This window comes from Hemitrygon akajei, chromosome 8 (assembly GCF_048418815.1).
Source record: "Hemitrygon akajei chromosome 8, sHemAka1.3, whole genome shotgun sequence".
NCBI lineage: Eukaryota > Metazoa > Chordata > Chondrichthyes > Myliobatiformes > Dasyatidae > Hemitrygon > Hemitrygon akajei.
In genome coordinates this window covers 171,633,070-171,650,160 of record NC_133131.1, presented here as the reverse complement: position 1 = coordinate 171,650,160, position 17,091 = coordinate 171,633,070, and the positions used below count along the sequence as shown (strand labels likewise).

General features: G+C 44.0%; 2 protein-coding genes and 1 long non-coding RNA gene across 5 annotated transcripts in view; 1 reads left to right on the top strand and 2 right to left on the bottom strand.

Annotated features, from left to right (window-relative positions):
• The window catches only part of lrrc24 (leucine rich repeat containing 24), a 30,666-nt gene extending 19,715 nt beyond the window's left edge, over window positions 1-10,951 (bottom strand). Inside the window, exon 1 of one of the 3 annotated variants that reach the window (XM_073055086.1) lies at window positions 10,831-10,951. The gene's annotated coding sequence lies outside the window, so the exon portion shown is untranslated. The remainder of the gene's footprint in view (window positions 1-10,830) is intronic. The other 2 variants (XM_073055087.1, XM_073055085.1) reach the window with 2 other exon arrangements.
• Window positions 10-4,832, top strand: LOC140732439 (uncharacterized). The gene is made up of 3 exons (XR_012100077.1): window positions 10-126; window positions 806-866; window positions 4,710-4,832. It is a non-coding gene; the product is annotated as an uncharacterized lncRNA (long non-coding RNA).
• Window positions 10,952-13,262: 2,311 nt separating the features above from the next.
• Window positions 13,263-17,091, bottom strand: part of c8h8orf82 (chromosome 8 C8orf82 homolog) — a 130,249-nt gene continuing 126,420 nt past the window's right edge. The window contains exon 4 of the mRNA XM_073055092.1: window positions 13,263-16,095. The gene's annotated coding sequence lies outside the window, so the exon portion shown is untranslated. The remainder of the gene's footprint in view (window positions 16,096-17,091) is intronic.

Sequence of the window (17,091 nt, the reverse complement as noted above, 5' to 3'; positions counted from 1 at the left end):
CAGGCACTACCACTCTCTGTGCAAAAGCAAGGCCTACATTAACCACACTCCTCTCACGAGAATTGGATTCATACTGCACAGAAATCGTACGGTGTGTTGGCCTTCATTAGTCAAAGGGATCGAGAGGTAATGTTGCAGCTCTATAAAACTCTGGTTAGACCACATTTGGATTATTATGTTCAGTTCTGCTTGCCTCCCTATAGGAAGGATAAGGAAGCTTTAGAGAGGTGCAGAGGAGATACAGCAGGATAATTGCTGCCTGGATTGGAGAGCAGGGCTTATGAGGACTGATTGAATGAGCGAGGGCTTTTCTCTTTGGAGTGAAGGAGGCTGAGAGTTGACTTGATAGAGGTGTACAAGATGATAAAAGGCATAGAGAGAGTGGGCAGCTGGAGACTTTTACCCAATGCAGAAATGGCTAATATGAGAGGGCATAATTTTTAAGATGATTGGAGGAAATTATAGGGAGCAGGGGAATGATAGAGGTTGGATTGTGTTCTTTTTACATGGAGAGTGGTGGGCATGTGCCAGAGGTGGTGGTAGAGGCAGATACATTAGGGACATTTAAGAAATTTAGACACATGGATGATAGAAAAATGGAGGCTATGTGGGAAGGGAGGGGTTAGCTTGATCTTGGAGTAGGTTAAAAAGTTAGCATAACATTGCGGGTCGAAGGGCTGTGCTGTACTGCTCAATGTTACTATGGGACCATCCACTCTACTCTCATTTTTTGGCTGCAAAACAACATTACATTTCATATAAAACAGTGAAAATAATCCAGATTCTGATTTGTTTTGGTGTGTAGCCTTGCCTACCTCAGCAATTGAAGTGTCTGACTCGGACTGAACCAATCCACACTACAAAGGGTATGTGTACCAAAGCGAGCTGCCAGATTGGCCCCTGATTCATTTTCTGTAAATCCATGACTGTGCCTATCTCTGCCTCCTTCACCCATACCCCCACCATCACAGACCCTTGAAACTTGCCTGGACCTCCCTCCTCTGGGAGAGTCTGATGCCTCTCCCTGTACCGGTCCTTCTTGAAACACCCTGACCTTTGATCAATTGCTCCCTCGCACCCAATAATGAAAGATTAGAAAGATTAGCTTTATTTGTCACATGTACTTTAAAAACACACAGTGAAATGCATTGATTTTGTTAATGACCAATGCAGTCTGAGGATGTGCTGGGGGCAGTCTGCAAGTGTCACCACACTTCCAGCACTAAAATAGCATGCCCACGACTTACTAACCATAACCTGCAAGCCTTTGGACTGAGGGAGGAAACCGGAGCTCCCAGAGGAAATCCACACAGTCATAGGGAGTATGTACAAACTTTGTTACAGATAGCAGCTGGAATTGAACCCCGAATTTCTGATCACTGGCACAGTACAGCTTTATGCTAACAGATATGGAACTGTGCAGCACATACCACGAGGAGAAAAAATTATTTTAAAAAGTATAGTCTGCTTGCCTGTTCCTTGTGGGAGAACTTTCCCCTCTCGCCCAGCCCTATGGATTGTCTGGATATTGATGGTTTCGTTCTGGCAGGCTCTGCCAGCAGTACAGCACCTCGCCCTGTCTCAAAGTCCAGGCCCGTCACACCGTGCAGTGCTGAGACAGAGGGCTCAGTGTCTGCTCAGTTCCACAGGGACTCGTCTGATCTCAGTGTTAACAGTGTTACTGACAAACAACCGGCAGGATCGAATGGCAGCTCACGTCTCTCACCCACCTATCCTCTCACACATTATTCCCTGTCTCCAACCCTCCCTCTCATCATCGTATCTTACACCACCTCTCCTCAATCACCCTCCCCTCCTCTCCACACACTCCCAATCACCCTCCACTCACCAATCACCTATCCTAATCACCCCCTCCCCTCCCCAATCACCCACCTCTCCTCTCCACATTTGCCCTGCCCTCCCCCACTCAACAATCGTGCTCCCCCTCCCCAATCACCCGCCACACCCTTCCCCTCCTCAATCGCCCGTCCCTATCGCCCTACCCTACCCTCCTCAATCACCCTCCACTATCCCCTCTCCCTCCCCTACCCTCCACAGTCTCTGAAGACCAATGCTAAACAATCTAGAACAGCTTCTTCACCACACCGTTCCAATTCCAACCTCACTCCTTACGAACGCTCTGCTCTCCGCTCCCTCCACACCAATCCCAACCTCACTATAAAACCCGCTGATAAGGGGGGAGCTGTTGTAGTCTGGCGTACTGACCTCTACCTGGCCGAGGCACAGCGACAACTCTCTGATACCTCCTCTTATTTACCCCTTGATCATGACTCCATTAAGGAGCACCAGGTCACTGTCTCCTATACCATCACCAACCTTATCAGCTCTGGGGATCTCCCATCCACTGCCACCAACCTCTTAGTTCCCACACCCTGCACTTCCCATTTCTACCTCCTACCCAAGATCCACAAACCTGCCTGTCCAGGTAGACCTATTGTCTCAGCTTGCTCCTACCTCACAGAAATCATTTCTGCATACCTTGACACTGTTTTATCCCCCTTGTTCAATCTCTTCCCACCTATGTTTGTGACACTTCTCAAGCTTTGAATTTTTTTAAATGATTTTAAGTTCCCTGGTCCCCACCGCCTTATTTTCACCATGGACATCCAGTCCCTATAATATACCTCCATCCCCCGCCCGGACGGTCTCAAAGCTCTTCACTTCTTTTTGGATTCCAGACCTAACCGATTCCCCTCTATCACCACTCTCCTCTGTCTAGCGGAATTAGTTCTTACTCTCAATAATTTCTCCTTTGGCTCCTCCCACTTCCTCCAAACCAAGGGTGTAGCCATGGGCACCCGTATGGGTCCCAGTTATGCCTGCCTTTTTGTTGGCTTTGTGGAACAGTCCATGTTCCAAGCCTATACGGGTATCCGTCCCCCTCTTTTCCTACATCTGCCCTTACACTTCCTCCCTCACCACCATTCAGGGCCCCAGACAGTCCTTCCAGGTGAGGCGACACTTCACCTGTGAGTCGGCTGGTGTGGTATACTGCATCCGGTGCTCCCGGTGTGGCCTTTTATATATTGGTGAGACCCGACGCAGACTGGGAGACCATTTCGCTGAACACCTACACTCGGTCCGCCAGAGAAAGCAGGAATTCTCAGTGGCCACACATTTTAATTCCACGTCACATTCCCATTCTGATATGTCTATCCATGGCCTCTTCTACTGTCAAGATGAAGCCACACTCAGGTTGGAGGAACAACACCTTATATACCGGCTGGGTAGCCTCTAACCTGATGGCATGAACATTGACTTTTCTAACTTCCATTAATACCCCTCCCCTTCTTACCCCATCCCTGACAATATTTAGTTTTTTTCTCTCTCTCTGCCCATCACTCTGCCTGTTCTCCATCTCCCTCTGGTGTTCCCCTCCCCCTTTCTTTCTCCCTAGGCCTCCTGTCCCATGATCCTTGCCCTTCTCTAGCTCTGTATCCATTTTGCCAATCACCTGTCTGGCTCTCAGCTTCACCCCACTCCCTCCGGTCTTCTCCTATCATTTCGCATTTCCCCCTCCCCCTCCTACTTTCAAATCTCTTACTATCCTTCCTTTCAGTTTGTCCTTCCTTTCAGTTCGGCCCGAAACGTCAACAGCACTTCTCCTTATAGATGCTGCCTGGCCTGTTCCACCAGCATTTTGTGTGTGTTGCTTGAATTTCCAGCGTCTGCAAATTTCCTCCTGTTTGCCTTAGAACAGCTTCTTTCCCTCTGGCATCAGATTTCTGAACATTTGAACACTCCCTCCCTATTTCTCCTTTGCCGTGTTAGTTACTTTCGTAAATACTGTCATTTTTATTTCTTTGCACTGTACGGCTGTCACACGAAAAACAAGCTTAATGACAGAGGTGATAAATGACAATAAATGATAGTAACCCTGACCAAGCATCGCATCCATCCCCCCCTTCCCTTAACCTGTTCACTCTTCCCCATATATCTGCTACCCTCACCCTTGCCTCTTCTGTTCCTCTCCTTCTCCCCCTCTCTTATGCTGCATCAGTCATAGAAAAGTACAACACAGAAACAGGCCCTTCGTCCCATCTAGTCCATGCTGAACCATTTAAACACCCTACTCCCATTGACCTGCACTCATACTCCCACCATCCATGTACCAAACTTCTCTAAAACGTTGAAATCAAGCTCGCGTGCACCACTTGTGCTGGCAGCTCATTCCACACTCTTACCACCCTCTGAGTGAAAATTTCCCTTCATGTTCCCCTTTGACATTTCACCTTTCACCCATGACCTCTAGCTGCAGTCCCACCCAACCTCAGTGGAAAAAGGCTACTTGCATTTACTCTGTCTATACCTTCATAATTTTCTATATCTTTATTAAATCACCTCTCAATTTTCTACATTTGAAGGAATAAAGTCCTATTCAATCTTTCCTTATAACTCAGGTCCTCCAGTCCCAGCAACATCTTTGCAAATTTTCTTGGAGCTTTATCAACCTTATTTACATCTTTTCTGTCGGTATGTGACCATAAATGCACATAATTCTCCAAATTAGGCCTCCACACCTTTTCTCCTTCTTCCCTGCTTCTCTATCCCCTTTCCCTCCATCCCACCCAACACACAAACCATTTCCCCCCGCTCTCCCTATCTATCTAACTTAAACATTAGTTTTATTTGTTACATGTACATCGAACATACAGCAAAAATACACTGTTTGTGTCAATAACCAACAGTCCAAGAATGTGCTGGGGGCAGCCGGCAAGACTCGCCTTGCTTCTGGACCAACGTGACACGCCCACGATGCACTGACCCTAACCTGTACATCTTTGGGAGGAAACTGGAGCACCCATAAGTGTTGTAATGTGAGTATTATTAAAAGTAAGTTAATACTAATCGGGGAGCTGTTGGTAGCAAGAGGCGGGATCCGGGGTTGGCGGGGTCTTTACTTCCCCTCTTTTTACTCCCAGTATGCATTGTATATAGTTCCTCCACCCGTGCCGCACAAGGTAACTGGAAGCCTCTGTATTGTAAATATTGTTTGCCGTCCCAGATAAAGATGCTCTTTTGGCCATCAAGTTGTCAAGTGGTCTTTTTGTAAAGTAGAAGCTACCACAAGAAGGAATCCATATGGCCTTGGGGGAATCTACAAACTTCTTATAGATTGAACCTGGGTCGGCTGTGCAGTCAAGTGTTGTGCTAACTGCTACCGTGCCACCCCAAGGTGCCACTCCCTCCCTACTCCACTACCAGCCCACACCCATTTACCCCTCTCTTGCTCTCTCTCCCACTCCCTCTTTCCAGTCATAGAACATTCTACAACCCTTTCCCTTTACTTCTCCCACTTCTACTGAACCCAACCACTCTCCTTTCTCTGCTGAATATTGAAATGTCCAGATGGAGCTAACGTTTCCAATCGTGGAAGAGTCAAGGACCAAAGGGCACAGCATCAGAATAGAGGGACGTCCCTTGAGAACAGAGATGAGGAGGAATTTATTTTGCCAGAGGGTGGTGAATCTGTGGAATTCGTTTCCACAGACAGCTGTGGAGGCCAAGTTATTTGGTGTATTTAAAGCAGAGGTTGATGGGTTCTTCATTAGTAAGAGTGTCAAAGATTACAGGGTGAAGGCTGGATAATGGGGCTGTGAGAGATAATAAGTAAATACAATCAGAGTAAATAACTGTCCAGACTGCTCAGTAAAGCAGCCAGCATAATCAAAGACTCTCCCCACAGCTGATATTCTCTCTCCTACTTCCTCCCATCAGACAGGAGAGTTCAGTGCTGGGGCAAGTGAAGTTGAGTGAAGCTATCCACTTTGGTTCAAGAGCCTGATGGTTGAGGGGTGAAAACTGTTCCTGAAGCTGGTGGTGTGGGCCCCAAGGTTCCTGTGCCACCTTCCTGATGGCAGCAGCAAGAAGAGAGCATGACCTGGGCTGTGGGGCTCCTCATCCTAAACTGGATTCTTCATCTCATAATCTACCTCATAATGATCTTGCATTTGATCGTTCACCAAACAGTGCAGTGCAGATAGCTTCAACACTTCATTCTGCTACTCTTCTGCCTCAAAGCTGTGGAAATAATCTGATCTGTATGAACAGTATGCAAGAAACATAGAAAATAGGTGCAGGAGTAGGCCATTCGGCCCTTCGAGCCTGCACCGCCATTCAGTATGATCATGGCTGATCATCCAACTCAGAACCCTGTACCTGCTTTTTCTCCATACCCCGATCAAGCTTCTGACCGCATCTAAGTACATGCGACAATAATAGACCAATTCCAATAATTTCATGTGTTACCACAGCAGGAGTGCTCTGAATGTCAATAGTCAGTTGATGAACAAGGAGATTGAAAGTGCCGGTCCCAGAGCGAAGTCCCAGAAGGACCCGTCAAAGGAAAACACTCGTAGGTTTGAGTTGACAGGCTGAGACTCCCCTTTCAAATGGCTCCTGTACAGAAGAGTAGAGCAGTTTTCCTGTGACAGGCTCCATTGGGAGCTGAATGTTATCAGCACCAGCTGGGAGAGTGTGTCTAATAAATTCAAGATTGTTTAATATCATTTCCAGTAGAAAAGAACAAAATAATCATTACTCCAGGTCCAAAGCAGTAGAAAAAAAAATGTAAGATAGGAACTCAATAATCATAATAAAAACAATAAATATTATATATTAGTCTGCCCATAAAGTAACTCTAGGCACAGGAGTGTCTGTACATAAGGCAACAGACAGGAAGTGATAAAGTAGAGGTGGATTGGTGGGTGGAGGTGTTGATCGGCCTTACTGATTGGGGAAAGTAACTGTTTTGAGTCTGGAGGTCCTGGTGTGGATGCTACATAGGCTCCTCCCTGATGGAAGTGGGACAAACAGTCCATGAGCAGGGTGTTACCGGCCCTTTTCCTGCACCTGTGTGTATACATGTTCTTGATGGCGGGCAGGCAGCTGGATCAACGCCTTTCCCTCAAGACTGCTCTGATGGTTCTTTAACTACCTCACCCTCCACTCTAGAGCTCTGTCCCCTTCACCTTCCAGTCTTTCTTTAACATTAACTTTATTCATCATTGAATAATGGAGAGAAATGTAATACTTGCATCAGTCACCGACACGTAGAGACTCTAAACTGCACTGAGAAGCAGTGGGATCTTTGTATAAACACAAAGGACCCTGGAGGTGGCAGCACAGGTAGATAAAACCTTCATTAGCCAGGCATACCTGAGGACCTCCTTTTAAGGATGGTTTAGAGATATCTAAGGATTGTCAAAGGTAGGTTTTTTTTTAAAACACAGTGGTGGGAGCCTGGAATGCACAGTCAGGGCTAGTGGTCGAGGCAGATAGATTAGGGACATTTAAGAAACTCAGAATCAGAATCAGGTTTATTATCACCGGCATGTGACATAAAATTTGTTAACTTGGCAACAGCAGATCAATGCAATACATAATCCAGCAGAGAAAAATAATAAATAAACAAGCAAATCAATTACAGTATACATATATTGAATAGATTTAAATAAACATGCAAAACAAAAATATTGTATATTAAAAAAAAGTGAGGTAGTGTCCAAAGATTCAATGTCCATTTAGGAATTGGATAGCAGAGCGGAAGAAGCTGTTCCTGAATCACTGAGTGTGTGCCTTCAGGCTTCTGTACCTCCTACTGATGGTAACAGTGAGAAAACGGCATCCCCTGGGGGCTGCAGATTCTTAATAATGGATGATGTCTTTGAGACACCACTCCCTGAAAATGTCCTGGGTACTTTGTAGGCTAGTGCCCAAGATGGAGCTGACTAGATTTACAACCTTCTGCAGCTTCTTTTGGTCCTGTGGAGTAGCCCCTCTATACCAGACAGTGCTGCAGCCTGTCAGAATGCTCTCCATGGTACAACTATAGAAGTTTTTGAGTGTATTTGCTGGCATGCCATATCTCTTCAAATTCCTAATAAAGTATAGCTGCTGCCTTGCCTTCTTTATAACTACATCGATATGTTGGGACCAGGTTAGATCCTCAGCGATCTTGACACCCAGGAACTTGAAACTGCTCACTCTCTCCACTTCTGATCCCTCTTTGAGGATTTGGTATGTGTTCCTTCGTCTTACCCTTCCTGAAGTCCACAATCAGCTCTTTCATCTTACTAACGTTGAGTGTCAGGTTCTTGCTGTGACACCATTCCACTAGTTGGCATATCTCACTCCTGTACACCCTCTCATCATCACCTGAGATTCTACCAACAATGGTTGTATTGTCAGCAAATTTATAGATGGTATTTGAGCTATGCCTAGCCACACAGTCATGTGTATACAGAGAGTAGAGCAGTGGGTCAAGCACACACCTCTGAGGTGCGCCAGTGTTGATAATCAGCGAGGAGGATACGTTATCACCAATATGCACAGACTGTGATCTTCCAGTTAGGAAGTCGAGGATCCAATTGCAGAGGGAGGTCCAAAGACTCAGGTTCTGCAACCTCTCAATCAGGATTGTGGGAATGATGGTATTAAATGCTGAGCTATAGTTGATAAGTTGAGCTGATTATTGACTTCAGGAGGAGGAAACCAGAAGTTCATGAGCCGGTCCTCATCAGGGGATACGAGGTGGAGAGGGTCAGCAACTTTAAATTCCTGGGTGTTATCATTTCAGAGGATCTGTTCAGGGTTCAGAATGTGCGTGCCATTACAAAGAAATCACAGCGCCTCTACTTACAAGTTAGTAAAGATTTAATATGTCATCTAAAACTTTGACAAACTTTTATGGAAGTGCAGTGGAGAGGATACTAACTGGTTACATTGGGGTCTGGTGTGGAAACACCAATGCCCTTGAATGGAAAATCCTACAAATAGTAGTGGATATGGCCCAGTCCATCACGGTAAAGGCCTCCCCACCACTGAGCACATCGACATGGAGCATTGTTGCAGGAAAGCAGCATCCATCATCAGGAACCCCCACCACCCAGCCCATGCTTCTCCTGTCACTGTTGCCATCAGGAAGGAGGTACAGAAGCCTCAAGTCTTACACCACCAGGTTCAGGAACAATTATCACTCTACAACCATCAGGCACTCAAACTGGAGGTGATAGCTTCACTCAAGTTCACTTGCCCTATCATTGAAATGGCCCCACAAACAATGAACTCACTTTCAAGGCCTCGACATTCACTGCTTATTTGTTATTATTATTGTTTCTTTGTGTTAACTGTGAATGTCCACAAGAAAATGCATCTCAGGGCTGAATATCGTGACAAATATGTACTTAGATAATAAATTTACTTTGAGCTTTGGTACTTGAAATTTTCGGTCCTTGTGCATAAAATAATTCCACACCCTGTACTTGTTGCGTTCCCACTGTCTGCAAACTGCGTATTCCGTCTCCTCAGCAGTGAAAATCCGTACACTCTGGGTTTGGAATGCCCCATGTGTTACATGGAGACAGCTCCCATCACCTGCTCACATATTGTCAATAATCCCGATACCAGGAATTTTTCCATATTCTGTCATTGTCATGTCCTAAATCTGGGGCATTCCCACTACCTGTACAGGGAATATTCAAAAGATTTCCCTGAGATATTCCCACACAAAACTCAACACCCTGTGCACCCCTCATACAATCTCTTCTCCCTCCTGCCGTCTGGGAAAAGGCTCCGAAGCATTCGGGCTCTCATGACCAGACTATGTAACAGTTTCTCCCCCCAAGCTATCAGACTCCTCAATACCCAAACCCTGGACTGACACCTTGCCCTATTGTCCTGTTTATTATTTATTGTAATGCCTGCACTGTTTTTGTGCACTTTATGCAGTCTAGTGTAGCTTTCTCTGTGTTTTTTTATTATTATTATTATTATTATTATTATTATTATTACGTAGTTCAGTCTAGTTTTTGTACTGTGTCATGTAACACCATGGTCCTGAAAAACGTTGTCTCATTTTTACTATGTACTGTACCAGCAGTTATGGTCGAAATGACAATAAAGTTGACGACTTGAAATACACTCACCGGCCACTTTATTAGGTACACCTGCTCATTAATAAATATATCTAATCAACCAATCATGTGGCAGCAACTCAATGCATTAAACCATGCAGACATGGTCAAGAGGTTCAGTTGTTCAGACCAACCATCAGAATAGGGGGAAGAAATGTGATCCAAGTGAATCTGACGGTGAAATGAGTGGTGTATCTCAGAAACTGCTGATCTCCCGTGATTTTCACACGACAGTCTCTAGGGTTCACAGAGAATGTTGCGAAGTAACATCCAGGGAGCGTCAGCTCTGTGGAAGTTAATGAAAGAGTTCAGAGGAGAGTGGCCAGACTGGTTCAAGCTGACGGGAAGGCGATAGAACCTAAAATAACCTGCCGTTACAACAGTGGAGCATCTCTGAACGCACAACACTTCGAACCTTGAAGTGGATGGGCTACAGCAGCATCACAGGAGGTACCTAACAGTGGTCACTGAGTGTATAACACAGCGTGGAATATTCCCACATGACAATCTCCCGCTCTCTGCAGATAAAATATTCCCACACCCAACACATGGAAAATTCCCTGCGCCCAGTGCAGGAAGTTTTACCATGGGATACACCCTCGCCCCGTACACGAAGCGGTCCCCCGTTCTCTACAGTTACATCTACCAGCCGCAGAGCCGCATAGCGCCCGAATCAGACGCACTCTCGGTGTGAGAACAGTTTATTTGTAATTCAGCCTGAACACACCGCGGACGTCGGTCAGGGCGGTGGGTGACTGCACTGCTGTGGGGCCTTTGAACCAAACAAGAGTTGCATGCAGTTAAACGCACACAGCGCACTGCCCGATGTCCCGGACCCTGGGTGTGAACTGCCAGGCTGCATTGTGTTAGCATGCGAAGCGCGCACAGCCCTTACCTGAACCGCTGTCCGGGGCGCTGCGTTCTCGTTAATCAGCTGCAGCTCCCATTATGTCTCGGGGCCGGTCACTGGCTCCATTCTCTCCGTCCATCGCATTAACTCTCCCTACCGCACCAACACCCCCCCCCCCCCCCCCCCGCTTCACTTCATGCCACCAAACATCCCACCTCCCCCTCTCTGTGATTGGCGGACGCCCGTGGCAATCTCCTTCGTCGCTGCCTGCTGTAGGCTCCCGCGGTGACGTCACACGGCCTGCACCTCGCGAAGAAGGTGACGGTTGCCAAGCAACCGCTCTGCGACTGAGGAAGGGAGATGGCTTCCGGCAAGTTTCATCCCTCTTCATTTATCTATTGCCCATGGGCTATGTCCTTACCCACAGCACTGAAACAGCTGTCGGACTGTGGCTGTCAACAAAACCTCTCTCTCAATGTCGCAAAAACAAAGGAGCTGGTTGTGGACTACAGGAGGAATGGAGACAGGCTCACCCCTATTGACATCAATGGATCTGGGGCTGAGAGGGTGAACAGCTTTAAGTTCCTCGGCATAAACATCACCGAGGACCTCATCTGGTCTGTACAACAGCACCTCTGTTACCTCAGACAGTTGAAGAAGTTTGGTATGGGTCCCCAAATCCCAAGAACTTTCTACAGGGGCACGATTGAGAGCATTCTGACTGGCTGCATCACTGCCTGGTATGGGAACTGTACCTCCCTCAATCGCAGGACTCTGCAGAGAGTGGTGCGGACAGCTCAGTGCATCTGTAGTTGTGAACTTCCCACTATTAAGGTTAACTTGCAGGTTGAGTTGGTGGTGAGGAAGGCCAATGCCATGTTAGCATTCACCTCAAGAGATCTAGAATACAAGAGCAAGGATGTGATGCTGAGGCTTTATAAGGCACTGGTGAGGCCTCACCTTGAGTATTGTGAACAGTTTTGGGCCCACCAGCTTAGAGAAGATGTGCTGGCGTTGGAGAGGGTCCAGAAGAAGTTCACAATGATGATTCCAGGAATGAAAGGGTTATCATACAAGGAACATTTGATGATTCTGGGTCTGTACTCGCTGGAATTCAGAAGGATGAGGGGGGATCTCATTGAAACCTTTCGAATGTTGAAAGGCCTAGACAGAGTAGATGTGGAAAGGATGTTTCCCATGGTGGGAGAGTCTAGGACAAGAGGGCACAGCCTCAGGATAGAGGGGCACCCCTTCAAAACAGAGATGCTGAGAAATTTCTGGAGCCAAAGGGTGATGCCTGTGTGGAATTTGTTGCCACATGCAGCTGTGGAGGCCAGGTTGTTGGGTGTATTTAAGGCAGAGATTGATAGGACATGGCATCAAAGGTTACGGGGAGAAGGCCGGGAACTGGGGTTGAGGAGGAGATAGAAAAAAGGATCAACCACGATTGAATGGCAGACCAGACTCGATTGGCTAGATGGCCTAATTCTGCTCTTATGTCTTATTCTTTACAAAGGCAGGTGTGTGAAAAGGGCCTGAAGAATCAATGGTGACCTGAGTCACCCCAACCACAAACTGCTCCAGCTGCTACCATCTTGGAAGCAGTACCACAGCATAAAAGCCAGGACCAACAGGCTCCAGGACAGCTTCTTCCACCAGGCCATCAGACTGATTAACTCGTGCCGACGCCACTATATTTCTATGTTATATTGTCTATCCTGTTGTACATAATATTTATTATAAATTGTGCATTGCACATTTAGACGGAGACGTAACATAAAGATATTTACTCATGTAAGTAATGAAGTCAATTCAATTTATTGTCATCGTACATGTATGTTTAAAGTTCAAAGTGAATTTATTATCAAAGTACATCTACGTCACTATAGACAACCCTGAGATTCATTTTCATGCGGGCATTCACAGTAAAAACAAGAAACACAGTAGAAACAATGAGAGACCCTACACAACAGGGCGGACAACAACCAATGTGCAAAAAAAACCCCAGCAAACTGCAAAGAGAGGAAGTAAAAAAGAAATAATAATGATAACCAGTCACTTAGATAACCACAATATAGTTATAGAGGAGCAGAAAGGATGTCTCAAGGACATGCAAGGATGTCAAGAACAGCTGATAATAGATTCTGTAACTCTAAATCAAGTCTGGAGGAAAATCAGAGATCTATCTTGTTGTTATATTGACTACCAAAAGGCATTTGACTCTGTCCAACTCTATGGTTAATAGAAGTTCTAAATATACAATGCCTATAAAAAGTATTCACACCCACCCCCGCATTGGAAGTTTTCATGTTCCGGTGTTTTTCACATTGAATCACAATGGATTTAATTTGGCTTTTTTGAATTGAATTGAATTTTTAGAAAATTACAAAGAATAAATGTAATGATAAAATAGTAAGAGAGAGAAAAAATAATATTAACCCTCCCCCCTCCCCTTACCCTCCCCCCCTTAACCCTTGTCTAAAGAAAGAAAAAAAGAAGAAAGAAAGAAGAGAAAGATTGCCTGGATAACGGAGGATCCCCACATGCTCCATGGAGTTCAAAATAATTTTAATTTTTATTTTTACTTTCCCCAATTACTTTATAATTTTATCTTCAAAGGACCTATGTATTTAATCCTATCTTTTGTAGGTATGGGAGCCAAATTTTCAAAAATATATCATATTCATTTCTTAGATTGTATGTAATTTTTTCAAGTGGAATACAACTATATATTTCATTATTCCAACAATCCATAGTTAAATATAAATCAGATTTCCAAGTAACTGCGATAACTTTTTTGGCTACTGCCAATGCAATTTTTATAAATTTTTTCTGATACTTATTCAATTTAAGTTTCAGTATTGACCCTTCAATGTCTCCTAATAAAAATAATATTGGACTATGTGGGAGTTGTACTCCAGTAATTTGTTCCAATAAAAGTCTTAGATTTATCCAAAATGATTGAATTTTAAAACAAGACCAAGTAGAATGTAATAAAGTACCAATTTCTTGATTACATAGAAAACATTGGTCAGACATATTTGAATTTAATCTATAAACAGTGTGTTTTTGATGATGTGCGGTGTTTGGCTTACGTCAAACATAGCATTTAGTCTGATGGCCAAAAAACTCAATTGTGGTTTCATCTGACCATAAAACCTTTTTCTATTTGACTTTAGAGTCTCCCACATGGCTTTTGGCAAACTAGCTGAGATTTCATGTAAGTTTGTTTCAACAGTGACTTTGTCACTCTCCCATAAAGCTGGGGCTGGTGAAGTACTTGGGCAACAGTTGTTGTATGCACAGTCTCTCCCATCTCAGCCACTGAAGCTTGTAACTCCCCCAGAGTTGTCATAGGTCTCTTGATGGCCTCCCTCGCTAGTCCCCTTCTTGCACGGTCACTCAGTTTTTGAGGACAGCCTGCTCTAGGCAGATTTAGAGCTGTGCCATATTCTTTCCATTTCTTGATGACTGACTTAACTGTACTCCAAGGCATATTCAGTGACTTGGAAATTTTCATGTATCCACTTCTTGACTTGTGCTTTTCAATAGACTTTTTGCAGAGTTGCTTGGAGTGTTCGTCTTCATGGTGTAATGTTTGCCAGGATACTGACTCACCAGTAGTTGGGCCTTCCAGATACAGGTGTATTTTTACTACAATCATTCAAAACATCTTGACTGCACATGATGATCTCCATTTAATTAATTATGTAACTTCTAAAACCAATTGGAGGCACCATTGATGATTTGGTGTGTCATATTAAAGAGGGGTGAATACTTATGCAATTATTTTGTATTTTATATTTGTAATTAACATGAAAGAGCCTTTTTCTGTTGATCAGTGTCAAAAAAGCAAAATTAAATCTACTGTGATTCAATGTTCTAAAATAAAACATGAAAACTTCCAATGGAGGGAGGGTGACTTTTATCAGCACTGTATATAAACCACACCCAATACTTGTGAAATTTCTGCAATATCTGATGAAGTATTGGCGTACTAGAATCACTCTATCTATAAATAATCAAAAAAAGAACAACCACGCATTAAAAAAATAAACCGAGACGCTTTCCAGGGCCACTCTCTAAGCCCACTATGGTTCTGTCTAGCTTTAAACCTGCTCTCTAATTTACTGAATCTTATGAAAATCGATTATCAAACCAGAGACAGCCAGCCGAATTACATCTTGACACACTTACCATATATAAGTGAATGATTTCAAATTATATGTGCCTTCATCAGTAAAGCTAGAGCAATTAATTCAAATAGTAGAACCATTTTTTAAAGATGTAAGCACGAACTTTGGACTGGATAAATGCAGAACATTAAGCATAAAGAAAGGTGCAATAGAGTACTAGAATACAAAATGGAGCGGCAGGATACAATACAACCAATGGATGAATTATGAATCATAAATGTATTTGGGATATCAACAAGCAAAGAAAATAGATCATAGTGCACAGGAAAGCTTTCCACAGAATTTCCTTTAAGGCTTAAGACAATCTGACAAAGCTCAATGATAAAAATATATCAAAGACAGTAAACATTTTCTCTATATCCATAATTAATGCTTTTTTTGGCATAATATCTTGGTTTGAAACTGATCTGGAAATAATTACACAGAAGAACAAGAACCAAAATGACCGATTTTAGAAAACACTGTATTTACTCAAATGCACTTAGATTAACACTAATTTGGACAGAAGGAGGAAGAGGAATAATATCGACATAAAAAATTTACACAAGTCAGATAAAACTTATAAGGATATATTTTCATGAACAAAAACAGAATTCAGCACTCCACATGAGCATGTGCAATTCTCTTAAGAACTTAAATGAAAGCACAACCCAGAAAAATGAAGAAATTATCACTATAGAAGAAAAAGTTAACAAATGGAGGAGCATGACCCTCCCCGCAATCTGAGCAGACTGGACTTTGATAAGGAAGCATTGAGCATCTGGCTCAGTGTTGGAGTGGGAGACTTCTTCTATATTACTAAACACCACAACAATAGTCCCAGAGTTCCTAGCAATTGAGAAATGCCCATACCTCAGGTTTTAACTGAGAAAGTACAAATATATAATAAAAATAAATATTGAGAACATGAGCTGAAGAGACCTTAAAGGTGAGTCCATAGGTTGTGGGAACAGTTCAGTGATGGGGTAAGTGAAGTTATCCCCTCTGGTTCAAGAGTCTGATGCTTGAGGGGTAATACCTGTTTCTGAACCTGGTGATATGGGTCTTGAGGCTCCTGTACCTTCTTCCCGATGGCAGCAGCGAGAAGAGAGCATGGCTGGCATGGTGGGGCTCCCTGGTGGCAGCAGCAATGAAAAATGAATTACAGGCGCAATGAAAAACACTTGCAGCAACATCACAGGGACATGAGCAACATTTACCAGAAAAAAAACATGTATACACAATATTTACCAAAAATACCCAAATCCATTTGGGTGCAAATGTTCGTGGGGTGAGAGGGTTAAGAGCTTCAAATTCCTAGTTTCCTGGTCCAACCACATTGAGCCACCAACATCTACTTCCTCAGGAGGTTAGAGATATTTGTCATGCCCCCATTGATCCTCACCGATTTTTATTGATGCACTCTATCTGGATGCTTAACAGCTTGGTATGGCAACTGCTTTGTATGTGACCACATGAAACTGCAGAGATTTGTGGACACAACTCAACGCATCACAGAAATCAGCCTCCCCTCCATGGACTCTATCTGCACTTCTTGCTGCATCAGTAAAGCAGTCAACATAATTGAAGAACCTACCCAACCCAGACTTTCTCTCTTTTCCCCTCTTCTTTTGGGCAGAAGATACAAAAGCCTGAAAGCATGTACCAGCAGGCTCAAGGACAGCTTCTACCCTGCTATAATATAGAATGGTGCCTCAAACAATAAGGTGGACTCTTAACCTCATCATTGACCTCGTTATGATCTTTCTCTTTATCGTTACCTGCACTGCACCTTTTTTTTGGGTAGATTTTACGCTGAATTCTGCATTCTGATATTGCTTTACCTTATTCTACCTCAATGCACTGTGTACTGATCTGATCTGTATGAACAGTATGCATGATGAGTTTTTTGCTGTATCGTGGTACATGTGGCTATAATAAACCAGATCCAATACCAATAAACTGTAGTGAGATAGGGTTGTGCCAGCTAGTTCAAAAATAGAATAGTTGCAGGAAGATACCAATTCTTGGATGCAGTGGTTCAGTCTTCAGGCTTCTGTACTTCCTGCCCGATGACGGCTGCAAGAATTTATCATGATCCAGATCTCCCCAGAACGTATTGTGCAATTCT